Raw genomic sequence first — 14,318 nt, 5'->3', positions numbered from 1 at the left:
TCGCGAAAATTGGCATATTTTGATGCGTTAGTTCATGGTGACCAAATATCATCCTAGGCACCCCCAGGGGTGCTTCTTGTAGGGTTTTGGAGTCCCCTAAATGGCAAAATTGGCCCCAGCCTCATCACGTGCAGGGATGCTGAGATATCTTCGATCATGCATACCCCTGTTTTGGGCATTTTTCGCTGCATATTCCAGTATAGAATAACCTTATAGGCAAACGGAGCCGGTGATCGAATATCATTCCAGGCACCTCGACGGGTGCTTCTTGTAGGGCATCGAGAGCCCTAAATTTTAAGACCTTAGCGGACCTCATACCATTTTTGGTTACGGAGATATCTTCGAGATTAGCTCCGCTTTACAAGCTATATGGGAGCACGCTAAAAGTACGAACAGTCGCGAAAATTGGCATACTTTGACGCGTTAGTTCCCGGTGACCAAATATCATCCCAAGCACCTCCAATAGTGCTTCTTGTAGGGTTTAGAGTCCCCTAAATGTCGAAATTAATCCCAGCCTCATCACGTTCAGGGATGCTGAGATATTTTTGATCATGCATACCCCTGTTTTGGGCATTTTTCGCTGCATATTACAGTATAGAATAACATTATAGGCAAACGGAGCCGGTGATCGAATATCATTCCAGGCACCCCGACGGGTGCTTCTTGTAGGGCATTGACAGCCCTAAATTTTAAGACCTTAGCGGACCTCATACCATTTTTGGTTACGGAGATATCTTCGAGATTAGCTCTCCTTTACAGGCGATATGGGAGCGCGCTAAAAGTACGAACAGTCGCGAAAATTGGCATACTTTGACGCGTTAGTTCCGGTGACCAAATATCATCCCAGGCACACCCAGGGGTGCTTCTTGTAGGGTTTAGAGTCCTCTAAATGGCAAAATTGGTCGCAGCCTCATCACATGCAGGGATGCTGAGATATTTTCGATCATGCATACCCCTGTTTTGGGCATTTTTCGCTGCCTATTACAGTATAGAATAAACTTATAGGCAAACGGAGCTTGTGATCGAATATCATTCCAGGCACCCCGACGGGTGATTCTTGTTGGGCATCGAGAGCCCTAAATTTTAAGACCTTAGCGGACTTCATACCATTTTTGGTTACGGAGATATCTTCGAGATTAGCTCCCCCTTACAGGCTATAGGGAGCGCGCTAAAAGTACGAACAGTCGCGAAAATTGGCATACTTTGACGCGTTAGTTCATGGTGACCAAATATCATCCCAGGCACCCCCAGGGGTGCTTCTTGTAGGGTTTAGAGTCCCTTAAATGGCAAAATTGGTCCCAGCCTCATCACGTGCAGGGATGCTGAGATATTTTCGATCATGCATACCCCTGTTTTGGGCATTTTTCGCTGCATATTACAATATAGAATAAATTTATAGGCAAACGGAGCTTGTGATCGAATATCATTCCAGGCACCCCGACGGGTGCTTCTTGTAGGGCATCAAGAGCCCTAAATTTTAAGACCTTAGTGGACCTCATACAATTTTTGGTTACGGAGATATCTTCGAGATTAGCTCCCCCTTACAGGCTATATGGGAGCGCGCTAAAAGTACGAACAGTCGCGAAAATTGGCATACTTTGACGCGTTAGTTCTCGGTGACCAAATATCATCCCAGGCACCCCCAGGGGTGCTTCTTGTAGGGTTTAGAGTCCCTTAAATGGCAAAATTAGTCCCAGCCTCATCACGTGAAGGGATGCTGAGATATCTTCGATCATGCATACCCCTGTTTTGGGCATTTTTCGCTGCATATTACAGTATAGAATAACCTTATAGGCAAACGGAGCCGGTGATCGAATATCATTCCAGGCACCCCGACGGGTGCTTCTTGTAGGGTTTAGAGTCCCCTAAATGGCAAAATTGGTCCCAGCCTCATCACGTGCAGGGATGCTGAGATATCTTCGATCATGCATACCCCTGTTTTGGGCATTTTTCGCTGCATATTACAGTATAGAATAACCTTATAGGCAAACGGAGCGGTGATCGAATATTATTCCAGGCACCTCGACGGGTGATTCTTGTAGGGCATCGAGAGCCTAAATTTTAAGACCTTAGCGGACCTCATACCATTTTTGGTTACGGAGATATCTTCGAGATAAGCTCCGCTTTACAAGCTATATGGGAGCACGCTAAAAGTACGAACAGTCGCGAAAATTGGCATACTTTGACGCGTTAGTTCACGGTGACCAAATATCATCCCAAGCACCTCCAATAGTGCTTCTTGTAGGTTTAGAGTCCCTAAATGTCGAAATTAATCCCAGCCTCATCACGTTCAGGGATGCTGAGATATTTGATCATGCATACCCCTGTTTTGGGCATTTTTCGCTGCATATTACAGTATAGAATAACATTATAGGCAAACGGAGCCGGTGATCGAATATCATTCCAGGCACCCGACGGGTGCTTCTTGTAGGGCATTGACAGCCCTAAATTTTAAGAACTTAGCGGACCTCATACCATTTTTGGTTACGGAGATATCTTCGAGATTAGCTCTCCCTTACAGGCGATATGGGAGCGCGCTAAAAGTACGAACAGTCGCGAAAATTGGCATACTTTGACGCGTTAGTTCCCGGTGACCAAATATCATCCCAGGCACACCCAGGGGTGCTTCTTGTAGGGTTTAGAGTCCCTTAAATGGCAAAATTGGTCGCAGCCTCATCACATGCAGGGATGCTGAGATATTTTCGATCATGCATACCCCTGTTTTGGGCATTTTCGCTGCCTATTACAGTATAGAAAAACTTATAGGCAAACGGAGCTTGTGATCGAATATCATTCCAGCACCCCGACGGGTGATTCTTGTTAGGGCATCGAGAGCCCTAAATTTTAAGACCTTAGCGACTTCATACCATTTTTGGTTACGGAGATATCTTCGAGATTAGCTCCCCTTACAGACTATATGGGGAGCGCGCTAAAAGTACGAACAGTCGCGAAAATTGGCATACTTTGACGCGTTAGTTCTCGGTGACCATATATCATCCCATGCACCCCCAGGGGTGCTTCTTGTAGGGTTTAGAGTCCCCTAAATGGCAAAATTAATCCCAGCCTCATCACGTGCAGGATGCTGAGATATCTTCGATCATGCATACCTTTTTTGGGCATTTTTCGCTGCATATTACAGTATAGAATAACATTATAGGCAAACGGAGCCGGTGATCGAATATCATTCCAGGCACCCCGACGGGTGCTTCTTGTAGGGCATGACAGCCCTAAATTTTAAGACCTTAGTGGACCTCATACCATTTTTGGTTACGGAGATATCTTCGAGATTAGCTCTCTTACAGGCGATATGGGGCGCGCTAAAAGTACGAACAGTCGCGAAAATTGGCATACTTTGACGCGTTAGTTCCCGGTGACCAAATATCATCCCAGGCACACCAGGGGTGCTTCTTGTAGGGTTAGAGTCCTCTAAATGGCAAAATTGGTCGCAGCCTCATCACATGCAGGGATGCTGAGATATTTCGATCATGCATACCCTGTTTTGGGCATTTTTCGCTGCCTATTACAGTATAGAATAAACTTATAGGCAAACGGAGCTTGTGATCGAATATCATTCCAGGCACCCCGACGGTGATTCTTGTGGGCATCGAGAGCCCTAAATTTTAAGACCTTAGCGGACTTCATACCATTTTTGGTTACGGAGATATCTTCGAGATTAGCTCCCCTTACAGACTATATGGGAGCGCGCTAAAAGTACGAACAGTCGCGAAAATTGGCATACTTTGACGCGTTAGTTCTCGGTGACCAAATATCATCCAGGCACCCCAGGGGTGCTTCTTGTAGGTTTAGAGTCCCCTAAATGGCAAAATTAATCCCAGCCTCATCACGTGCAGGGATGCTGAGATATCTTCGATCATGCATACCCCTTTTTGGGCATTTTTCGCTGCATATTACAGTATAGAATAACGTTATAGGCAAACGGAGCCGGTGATCGAATATCATTCCAGGCACCCCGACGGTGCTTGTTGTAGGGCATCGAGAGCCCTAAATTTTAAGACCTTAGTGGACCTCATACCATTTTTGGTTACGGAGATATCTTCGAGATTAGCCCCCTAACAGGCTATATGGGAGCGCGCTAAAAGTACGAACAGTCGCGAAAATTGGCATACTTTGACGCGTTAGTTCATGGTGACCAAATATCATCCCAGGCACTCCCAGGGGTGCTTCTTGTAGGGTTTAGAGTCCCTAAATGGCAAAATTGGTCCAGCCTCATCACGTGCAGGATGCTGAGATATTTCGATCATGCATACCCCTGTTTTGGGCATTTTTCGCTGCATATTACAATATAGAATAAATTTATAGGCAAACGGAGCTTGTGATCGAATATCATTCCAGGCACCCCGACGGGTGCTTCTTGTAGGGCATCGAGAGCCCTAAATTTTAAGACCTTAGTGGACCTCATACAATTTTTGGTTACGGAGATATCTTCGAGATTAGCTCCCCCTTACAGGCTATATGGGAGCGCGCTAAAAGTACGAACAGTCGCGAAAATTGGCATACTTTGACGCGTTAGTTCTCGGTGAAAAATATCATCCCAGGCACCCCAGGGGTGCTTCTTGTAGTGTTTACAGTAACCTAAATGACAAAATTAGTCCCAGCCTCATCACGTGCAGGGATGCTGAGATATCTTCGATCATGCATACCCCTGTTTTGGGCATTTTTCGCTGCATATTACAGTATAGAATAACCTTATAGGCAAACGGAGCCGGTGATAGAATATCATTCCAGGCACCCCGACGGTTGCTTCTTGTAGGGCATCGAGAGCCTAAATGTTAAGACTTTAGCGGACCTCATACCATTTTTGGTTACGGAGATAACATCGAAATTAGCTCCACCTTACAGCCTATATGGGAGCGCGCTAAAAGTACGAACAGTCGCGAAAATTGGCATATTTTGACGCGTTTGTTCCCGGTGACCAAATATCATCCCAGGCACCCCCAGGGGTGCTTCTTGTAGGGTTTAGAGTCCCCAAAATGGCAAAATTGATACCCAGCCTCATCACGTGCAGGGATGTTGAGATATCTTCGATCATGCATACCCCTGTTTTGGGGGCATTTTTCGCTGCATATTACAGTATAGAATAACTTTATAGGTAAACGGATCCGGTGATAGAATATCATTCCAGGCACTCCGACGGTTGCTTCTTGTAGGGCATCGAGAGCCCTAAATTTTAAGACTTTAGCGGACCTCATACCATTTTTGGTTACGGAGATATCTTCGAGATTAGCTCCCCCTTACAGGCTATATGGGAGCGCGCTAAAAGTACGAACAGTCGCGAAAATTGGCATACTTTGACGCGTTAGTTCCCGGTGACCAAATATCATCCCAGGCACCCACAGGTGTGCTTCTTGTAGGGTTTAGAGTCCCCTAAATAGCAAAATTAATCCAAGCTTCATCACGTGCAGGGATGTTGAGATATCTTCGATCATGCATACCCCTGCTTTGGGCATTTTTCGCTGCATATTACAGTATAGAATAACTTTATAGGCAAACAGAGCCGGTGATAGAATATCATTCCAGGCACCCGAACGAGTGCGTCTTGTAGGGCATCGAGAGCCCTAAATTTTAAGACCTTAGCGGACCTCATACCATTTTTGGTTACGGAGATATCTTCGAGATTAGCTCCCCCTTACAGGCTATATGGGAGCGCGCTAAAAGTACAAACAGTCGCGAAAATTGGCATATTTTGACGCGTAAGTTCCCTTTGACGAAATATCATCCCAGGCACCCCCAGGGGTACTTCTTGTATGGTTTAGAGTCCTCTAAATGTCAAAATTAGTCCCAGCCTCATCACGTGCAGGGATGCTGAGATATCTTCGATCATGCATATCCCTGTTTTGGGCATTTTTCGCTGCATATTAAAGTATAGATTAACTTTATAGGCAAACGGAGCTGGTGATCGAATATCATTCCAGGCACCCCGAAGAGTGCTTCTTGTAGGGAATCGAGAGCCTTAAATCTAAAGACCTTAGCGGACCTCATACCATTTTTGGTTACGGAGATATCTTCGAGATTAGCTCCCCCTTACAAGCTATATTGGAGCGCGCTAAAAGTACGAACAGTCGCAAAAATTGGCATATTTTGACGCATTATTTTCCGGTGACCAAATATCATCCAGGCACCCCAGGGTGCTTCTTGTAGGATTTAGAGTCACCTAAATGGCAAAATTGGTCACAGCCTCATCACGTGCAGGGATGCTGAGATATCTTTGATCATGCATACCCCTGTTTTGGGCATTTTTCGCTTCATATTACAGTATAGAATAACCTTATAGGCAAACGGAGCCGGTGATTGAATATCATTCCAGGCACCCCGACGGCTGCTTCTTGTAGGGCATCGAGAGCCCTAAATTTTAAGACCTTAGCGGACCTCATACCATTTTTGGTTACGGAGATATATTCGAGATTAGCTCCCCCTTACAGGCTATATGGGAGCGCGCTTAAAGTACGAACAGTCGCGAAAATTGGCATATTATGAGGCGTTAGTTCCCTGTGATCAAATATCATCCCAGGCACCCCAGGGGTGCTTCTTGTAGGGTTTAGAGTCCCCTAAATAACAAAATTGGTCCAAGCTTCATCACATGCAGGGATATTGAGATATCTTCGATCATGCATATCCCTTCTTTTGGGCATTTTTCGCTGCAATTACAGTATAGAATAACATTTTAGGCACACGGAGCCGGTGATAGAATATCATTCCAGGCACCCCGACGGGTGCTTCTTGTAGGGCATCGAGAGCCCTAAATTTTAAGACCATAGCGGACCTCATACCATATTTGGTTACGGAGATATCTGCGAGATTAACTCCCCCTTAGAGGCTATATGGGAGCGCGCTAAAAGTACAAACAGTCGCGAAAATTGGCATAATTTGACGCGTTAGTTCCCGGTGACTAATATCATCCCAGGCACCCCCAGGGGTGCTTCTTGTAGGGTTTAGAGTCCTCTAAATGGCAAAATTGGTCACAGCCTCATCACATGCAGGGATGCTGAGATATCTTCGATCATGCATACCCCTGTTTTGGGCATTTTTCGCTGCATATTACAGTATAGAATATCTTTATATGCAAACGGAGCCGGTGATCGAATATCATTCCAGGCACCCCGACAAGTGTTTCTTAAAGGGCATCGAGAGCCCTAAATCTATATGTTTTTGATTTTTCTCGCACACATTTTCGTTAAATTGTATTACTTTCTGATTATCACTATCCATCTCTGTAACACGAATCATTAAGTTGCTTGATGTGTCTTATATTTCTTCTGATGATGTTCATTTTTCTTCTACAATCTTACCCATTTCATCAATTGTTAAAACATTAGTAGTCTATTAGTCTGTATCACCCGCGCAATACAGCACAATAACAAGTCAATCGGTGATTTGGAAAAGTTTTGCGGCCAACATGGACGCCATCTTGAATATGTCGATTCCCCCAACGGTGGCATGATGGCCGGCAAACGGATTCTATAACTAGGGGTTCTAAACTTTTCAGATAGCTAAATGCATTTTTTATAAACTCCGATGCAATGTTGCGCCAAAATAACACACTTGGCTGCCTGATTATGATTAATTCACCCGGTTAAGTTCCCGACCGGGCATTGTTTCTTTTTCTTTTCTTGTCTCTGATTGGATCGATAGCTGACTTCTGTTTTTGTCCAGAAGCGCAGTGGTAATTTCACACGCTTCGAGCCTAGGTGACCCGGGTTTGATTCCAAGCCCGGACACATTTCCAAGTCGGTCAATTTGGTTTTCTGACGGTTGTCCGGTATCCCCACACCACAACCCCACACACTCGTGTCAACGAGAGCGATTCCGTTAATGTTTTAATAATTTAATATGCAATCGTTGTAAAACAAATATGTTTAAAACTAGACGTTCGTTTTGGGTTCTTCTTGCGTTGCCTTTGGTTAATTGCATGCTCCCTAAAATAATTAAGGAAACACATTCATGTATATTTGAAGTTTTACAAATGTAAAAAAATAAATCACTTATTTGACATAATAGTAAAATCAATCGGGCAAAAACAGATAACCTTGCGTTGATGTTGTTTGCATAACTCACAATTGACTTAAAACTGGAAATGTCGTGGAGTTTATAATCTGCACGATTATACATTTATTTCGGGTTTGTGAAAGATATATGACGAACAGATTCTGGAGGTGAATTGAAGAAAATGCGACAACAGGTTCATTTTCATTCCTGGTCTGAAAGTATAATCTATCGGAATATCGGAATGTGACATTGAAGATGCTATCGCCTTTCAAATTCGAAAAATCAAAGAAATAAACCGTGACACTTAACGTTTTTCTTAAATTTTGTATACGGTGACATCACATACCATTGTGTTTCTCACCTAAACATGGCATTTAAGTAATGGTATGTACAAACACTAACGGGCACCTATGATTTCGTTTTTAACACAAAAATGCTACTTATGCAGATTTTGTTTTGAAAAGTAATCTTTTTATGTTTCCATGTTTGGTTTCTGCCATGGTTGAATGAAACCACTGATATAATTTATGAATCAAATATATTCATAAAATTAAATGTTCGTGTCACAATTACGATGTTTTTTCACCATTACGATCAATATTTCATTCAAGAATTGTTATGAAAATACTTTATTTCATTTAAGAAAACCTTTCACTAATCCTTTCTTACCAATTCCGTAAATAGAACGACCCTACTTTAACCGGAAACATTTTTTTGCAAATGACGTCACAATAATGCGGGAAAAGATCAACCACTTGAAATCACGTTTAAATATAAAAATGAAACACTGGCAACAATTCATTTAAAATATAATAAATAAACACTTTCTAAAACAATCAATAACAAGATCAATATATTTTATGCGATCCGAACATATCCGAAGATGTTGCGTTCATCGATTGATAAATGCAATTGCCGAAAGGCAGTTCATTTAAGGAATGGAAGTTGAGGTGTTAATATACAGTATTTATTCTACGTCATAAATGTGTGTCTCAGGTGACCGAGTGGTAAACGACTTTGCCTTTAAATCCTTCGACCCCGTTTCGATTGCCTAAACCGGCATGATATTTTTGTTGAAAGGTTTATCTTATATCAGTTAATACTTTAATTTTTTTAATTCAATTGATCAATGCATTCAAAATAGTTTATATTTTGATAATAAGTTGCCCCCCCCCCATTTAGAAAGTCCTGGACCCGCCACTGGACGTTCTGAAACCGGAATGGATGAAAATGACGAAATATAGCGACATACTGGTGTACGTATTTGGTGGTGTTCATAGCATCATACCTAGTAAGTGTATATTTAAAAAGCCATCAGTAATAAATACAAATAATGATATTGTTAAGAGTTTGCAAAGGTATTACTATGTAATATTAAGAAGTTAATTTTTGAAAAGAGATGGAAAGGTATTAAACTATTAAACTTGAATGTCTATTTAAAATCACTTAAAGAATTATGTTGTTTCATTAACAAGTTTGACATACTGTTAATTACCAGCACAAACGACAAGATATGATAAAAACATAAACGGAAAATATCTTACGTGACAGAGTCATGTCTTGGGTATTGGGATGAATTCGAGCATTTTGTTTTTTGGCGAATTGCTGGCATTTTATTTGTAACTCTTCTTTTTAAGAACATAAAAGTAAACCGAAAAAATAAACGAAAACATTGTTTAAGACTTTCATAATAACTTTGCCGTATGTTATAGATCTTCCCTATTTTAAATATTCAATCACTTTATTGCAAATTCGATCACAGGTTCGATCCAGATCATTTATGTAAGCAGACGGGGTAACAAAACCGTGATTCTACTGCCATCTGTCCGTTTGGATTCGCCGGTTAACGCCTGTGAACAGAAAATGCGTTCTTCTGCGACGAAGCGGAGATTTATCTTGCTTCACTTTTCGTTCCGTTTCTGGTTGACAGACTGTATGTCAAAGGAGATTCCAGTCAGATGTTGCCTGCTAACAAGGCCGGGAAAAGTCATTGTGAATATTTTATGAAGAGAAAATAAAAAATATTTTGTAATCTAAGGGACAATGTCTTCATTATACTTCCGATTTAATGTGGGGGTTTTTTCGAAATTAGCTGTCTTTATGAACAAAACAGAAAAAAAATCCAAAAGGTCATATATGGCAAAGCATGCACATATACAATTGCGACAAAAAACAGCAAAATAAACAGTTCATGCAATAACCTAGCATAATGGTGTAATATGGAACGTAATATGGAATACATGGCTGCAGACCTAAAGCGATGCACTACTAGATCATATTAATATATGGCTTCATAAGAGATTTTGATTCTCTTCAAGTTAGTATTTAGTGCTAAACAAACGAATAAATGACACTTGCTAACCTATACAGATTACATGGATTATAACATAGTGTTTCTTAATGAAAATGTTTAAAATATAAACACACATATTAATATTTTAAGTGATACATTATATGAAAACAAAAGTTTTTTATAAAGCTTCTTCAAGTGCTTACTCAGTGAAATTAGGAAGCTGTAGAGTGTTATCTGTGTTTTGCAGAACACTGATTACGTGTATGGTGTAGCATTTCTGTTTTATATCCGTATTGTGAACATAATTGTACTGAGTTAGCAATTATTTGTTTCCTATTTAAAATCAATAAGCAGAATATTTGTGTTTCCAAAATAACGCTGAATAGTTGACGTCTGCTTATTTAAAAAGATGTTGTTATATCGCCTGAAATGACATAACTAAGGGTCTTTTGGTTGATAATGAAATAGTTTTGGTTTTATATTGGTTTCTCGAACTCTGTATTGTTGTGACAGTTTAAACAAAAACAAACTATTGAGGCGGTTTCGTCGGTTCGTTCTTTCCAAAACCAGCTTACTTGAACAAAAAGCAACATGGTGGACAGTGATTCAACAAGTGTGTTGAAACACCATTCAGTTAGAATAAACATTCGACCATCTGCGGTATTATTACTTTGAAGAAATTTAGATATAATGACTACATGCAGAAGCTCAATAATGATTTTGAAGCTGTACACAAAACCATGCATTTGTTACTTCAAGCAAAACTTTCGAAAGAGGTTTGTTTCCAAACCGCCGAAACCCTTGGATCAAAACTGAAACTAATTTGGTATCAACAAAAACAATCTAAATATTTTTCCGGAAGCTTTATCAAAATTTATAACGCTATTTTAATACCTTAATTACTATAACATTATATCTATGTTTTTTTCTGATGTGTTTCTCCTATCGTGTAGTGCTCGTGTGTCTCTCGTTTAAGATACACAATATAGGTTGATGAAAAAACACTTGGGTTATTTTAATGCATTACTATGTTCAAATCATTTGACTTTTATGATCAATACAAATGAGCGTACGGTATGTGTGTTTTTTCCCGATACAAAGTCCACAGTCAAAAGCGCCGACATATCGTCAGTAGTATTTGCATCCACCTATAATGTGCGCCTTTATTCTGTCTGTTTGGCATTGAAACTTGTTCGTCTGAATAGGGCAATGCATACATTTTGGCCACAGGGCTTTTCTCTGTAGTTCCCATTGTACTGTTATCAAAAGGGAACTAATCTAAAGAACTTGTTAATACTTGTGCGTAAAGACAACAGTACGAGATCGTAATATAACCATATATCGCATCTGATGTCATCATAAGACTATGAGAGTGATGAAACTCTCAATGGTTGCTCTCCTGGGCCCGTCGTCTAACGTAAAGCATGTTCTTATCTAAGGGCAGTTAATACCGATTTAATCAATAGGGAGTGATGGGTAAAGGGGATCTCAAACAGCGGTAGATTCCAAACAGGCAAGATTTCTACCCGGGGAGACAACCTTCGGGGATTAGACTTCGTAGAAATATTTACTTTCAATGCATGGAACATCCCCGATCGCAGGGAGTTTGACAAATATTCCATTTTATGCGTAAGAGTTTTAATCTTGCACCATCCCCCCTCCATGTGGGGCATACTCATATAAACAAGAAAATAATACACATTTAACAGTTATAATTATCATCACCGCTGTTATCATCATAATTTTATTACGGAGCTAATTATCTTTACACCGCTTGGGTGTAGATGCGGACAGTTGTTGATAAAAAGCATACGTATTCAGGAGCCCATGGAGAAATAGGCTAATAGTGGATGCTTTCTCACACTTATTCATGATTCAAAAGTTAAATATTCTGAATAAATTTTATTTGCATATGAAGATACGTAGATATGTAAATATTAAATTATTTATTGAGTATGTAGATCATGTATATGCAATTCAATCTTGAGAAGCTATGTATCAGGTCATTGAAACGTAATTGCCTCATGATGGGAGTTTCAGGGATGCGCCGACTTACTTTGTGACACTTCAAACTCGTTTACAATTCTCAGTTTCCGGAAAGTTGGCACTTAAAGATGAAACAATCACACATTGCAATTATAACAGATTTTAAATCAGTAACCTCATTATATCGAAAATACGATGAAAATGGTTGTTAATTAGTTTGAAACATTTTTTAGCATCCGGTAGCGGTCACACGATAGTGATATGGTGTTAAATTCATTTATGTTATATGCTTAGGTCTCTTTTATTCTAAAGTTCTCCCCACTTGATACAGGTAATCATACAAAATTGGGGACGTTTTTTTAAACTTGAGTAATAGACTTGGGGTAATTATGCCAAACAACAAGAAAAAACGGTCCAGGCTTGTCAATGCATATTCATAAAACTATTTCCCGCAAGTATCGGACATCGAACGTAACCTAGCGGTCTTGAATATCCCTCCATAACACATATGAGCACCAACTACACGTTCACTTCTACAAAATACACATACAAGTATGTCGTGGCATTACAAAACTACATAACACCTGTACACTACACGTTTCGCAGTCGCTCTTTCGAGTGAAATAGCACATTTCCGGTGCAAGGGCAATTTCCCCCAAATAAACGAATCGACTACATTTTTGTAAAACCATAAAAGACACGCTGGATGTCTGAGCACTGCCTGTTTAGCTTATATTACCATAGATGTTTGTTTTGTGAACACCAAAGTAATGTGTCATGCATCATAGCGAATGCCTTGAAGGGAAAATGATTTTAAATTCTGAATAAAAATGTTTGATTGTTTATGTTAACTGTCGTTTGTGCAATGTGACGTTGTAACTCTCGTTGAGTATCTGTTGGGCCGTGAATCTCATATTTAAGTGTTTGCCTACAACGGGGTGTTTGATAGGTGTAATGGTTTCTGGTTTTCACTGCATTATTGAAATATAGAACCTGAAATATAAGACTTTCCACTTTATATTCTCTAAAGCAACTGAATCTGAAATATTAGACTTTCCTCCGTGTATTCTCTAAAGCAACTGACTCTGAAATATTAGGCTTTCCTCTGTATATTCTCTAAAGCCACTGACTCTGAAATATTAGACTTTCCTCTGTATATTTTCTTAAGCAACTGACTCTGAAATATTAGACTTTCCTCTGTATATTCTCTAAACCAACTGACTCTGAAATATTAGACTTTCCTCTGTATATTCTGTAAAGCAACTGACTCCGAATATTAGACTTTCCTCTGTTTATTCTCTAAAGCAACTGAACCTGCGATATTAGACTTTTCTCTATATATATATTACACGCTAGTGAACCTGCAATATTAGACTGTCCTCTGTATATTCTCTTAAGTCACTGAACCTGCAATATGAGACTTACCTTTATATATTTTCCACGTCAGTGAACCTGCAATATAAGACTTTCATCTGTATATTCTCGCACGCTTCTGAACCTGCGATATAAGACTTTCATCTGTATATTCTCTTACATTACTGAACGTGCGATATTAGACTTTCCCCTGTTTATTCTCTCACGCCACTGAACCTGCAATATTAGACTTTCCTCTATATATATTCTCTCACACCACTGAACCTGCAAAATAAGACTTTCCTCCATATATATATTCCACGCCAGTGAACCTGCAACATTAGACATTCCTCTATATATTCTCTCACGTCACTTAACCTGCAATATTAGACTTTCCTCTATATATTCTCTCACGCACGCCACTGAACCTGCAGTGTAAGACTGTCATCTGTATATTATCTTAAGTCACTGAACCTGCAGTGTAAGACTGTCATCTGTATATTCCCTTAAGTCACTGAACCTGCAGTAATAATAATAATAATAATAATAATAATAATAATAATAATAATAATAATAATAATAATAATAATAATAATGTACGCAATAATAAATAATAATGCCATAAGAAAACTTCGAGTCGTTCCTTTTTTATCGGTGAGAAGCTTGCTTTAAGATTCAAATT

The sequence above is a fragment of the Mya arenaria genome, chromosome 5, assembly GCF_026914265.1.
Source record: "Mya arenaria isolate MELC-2E11 chromosome 5, ASM2691426v1".
NCBI classification, from domain to species: Eukaryota; Metazoa; Mollusca; class Bivalvia; order Myida; family Myidae; genus Mya; species Mya arenaria.
This window is presented reverse-complemented; position numbering follows the sequence as displayed.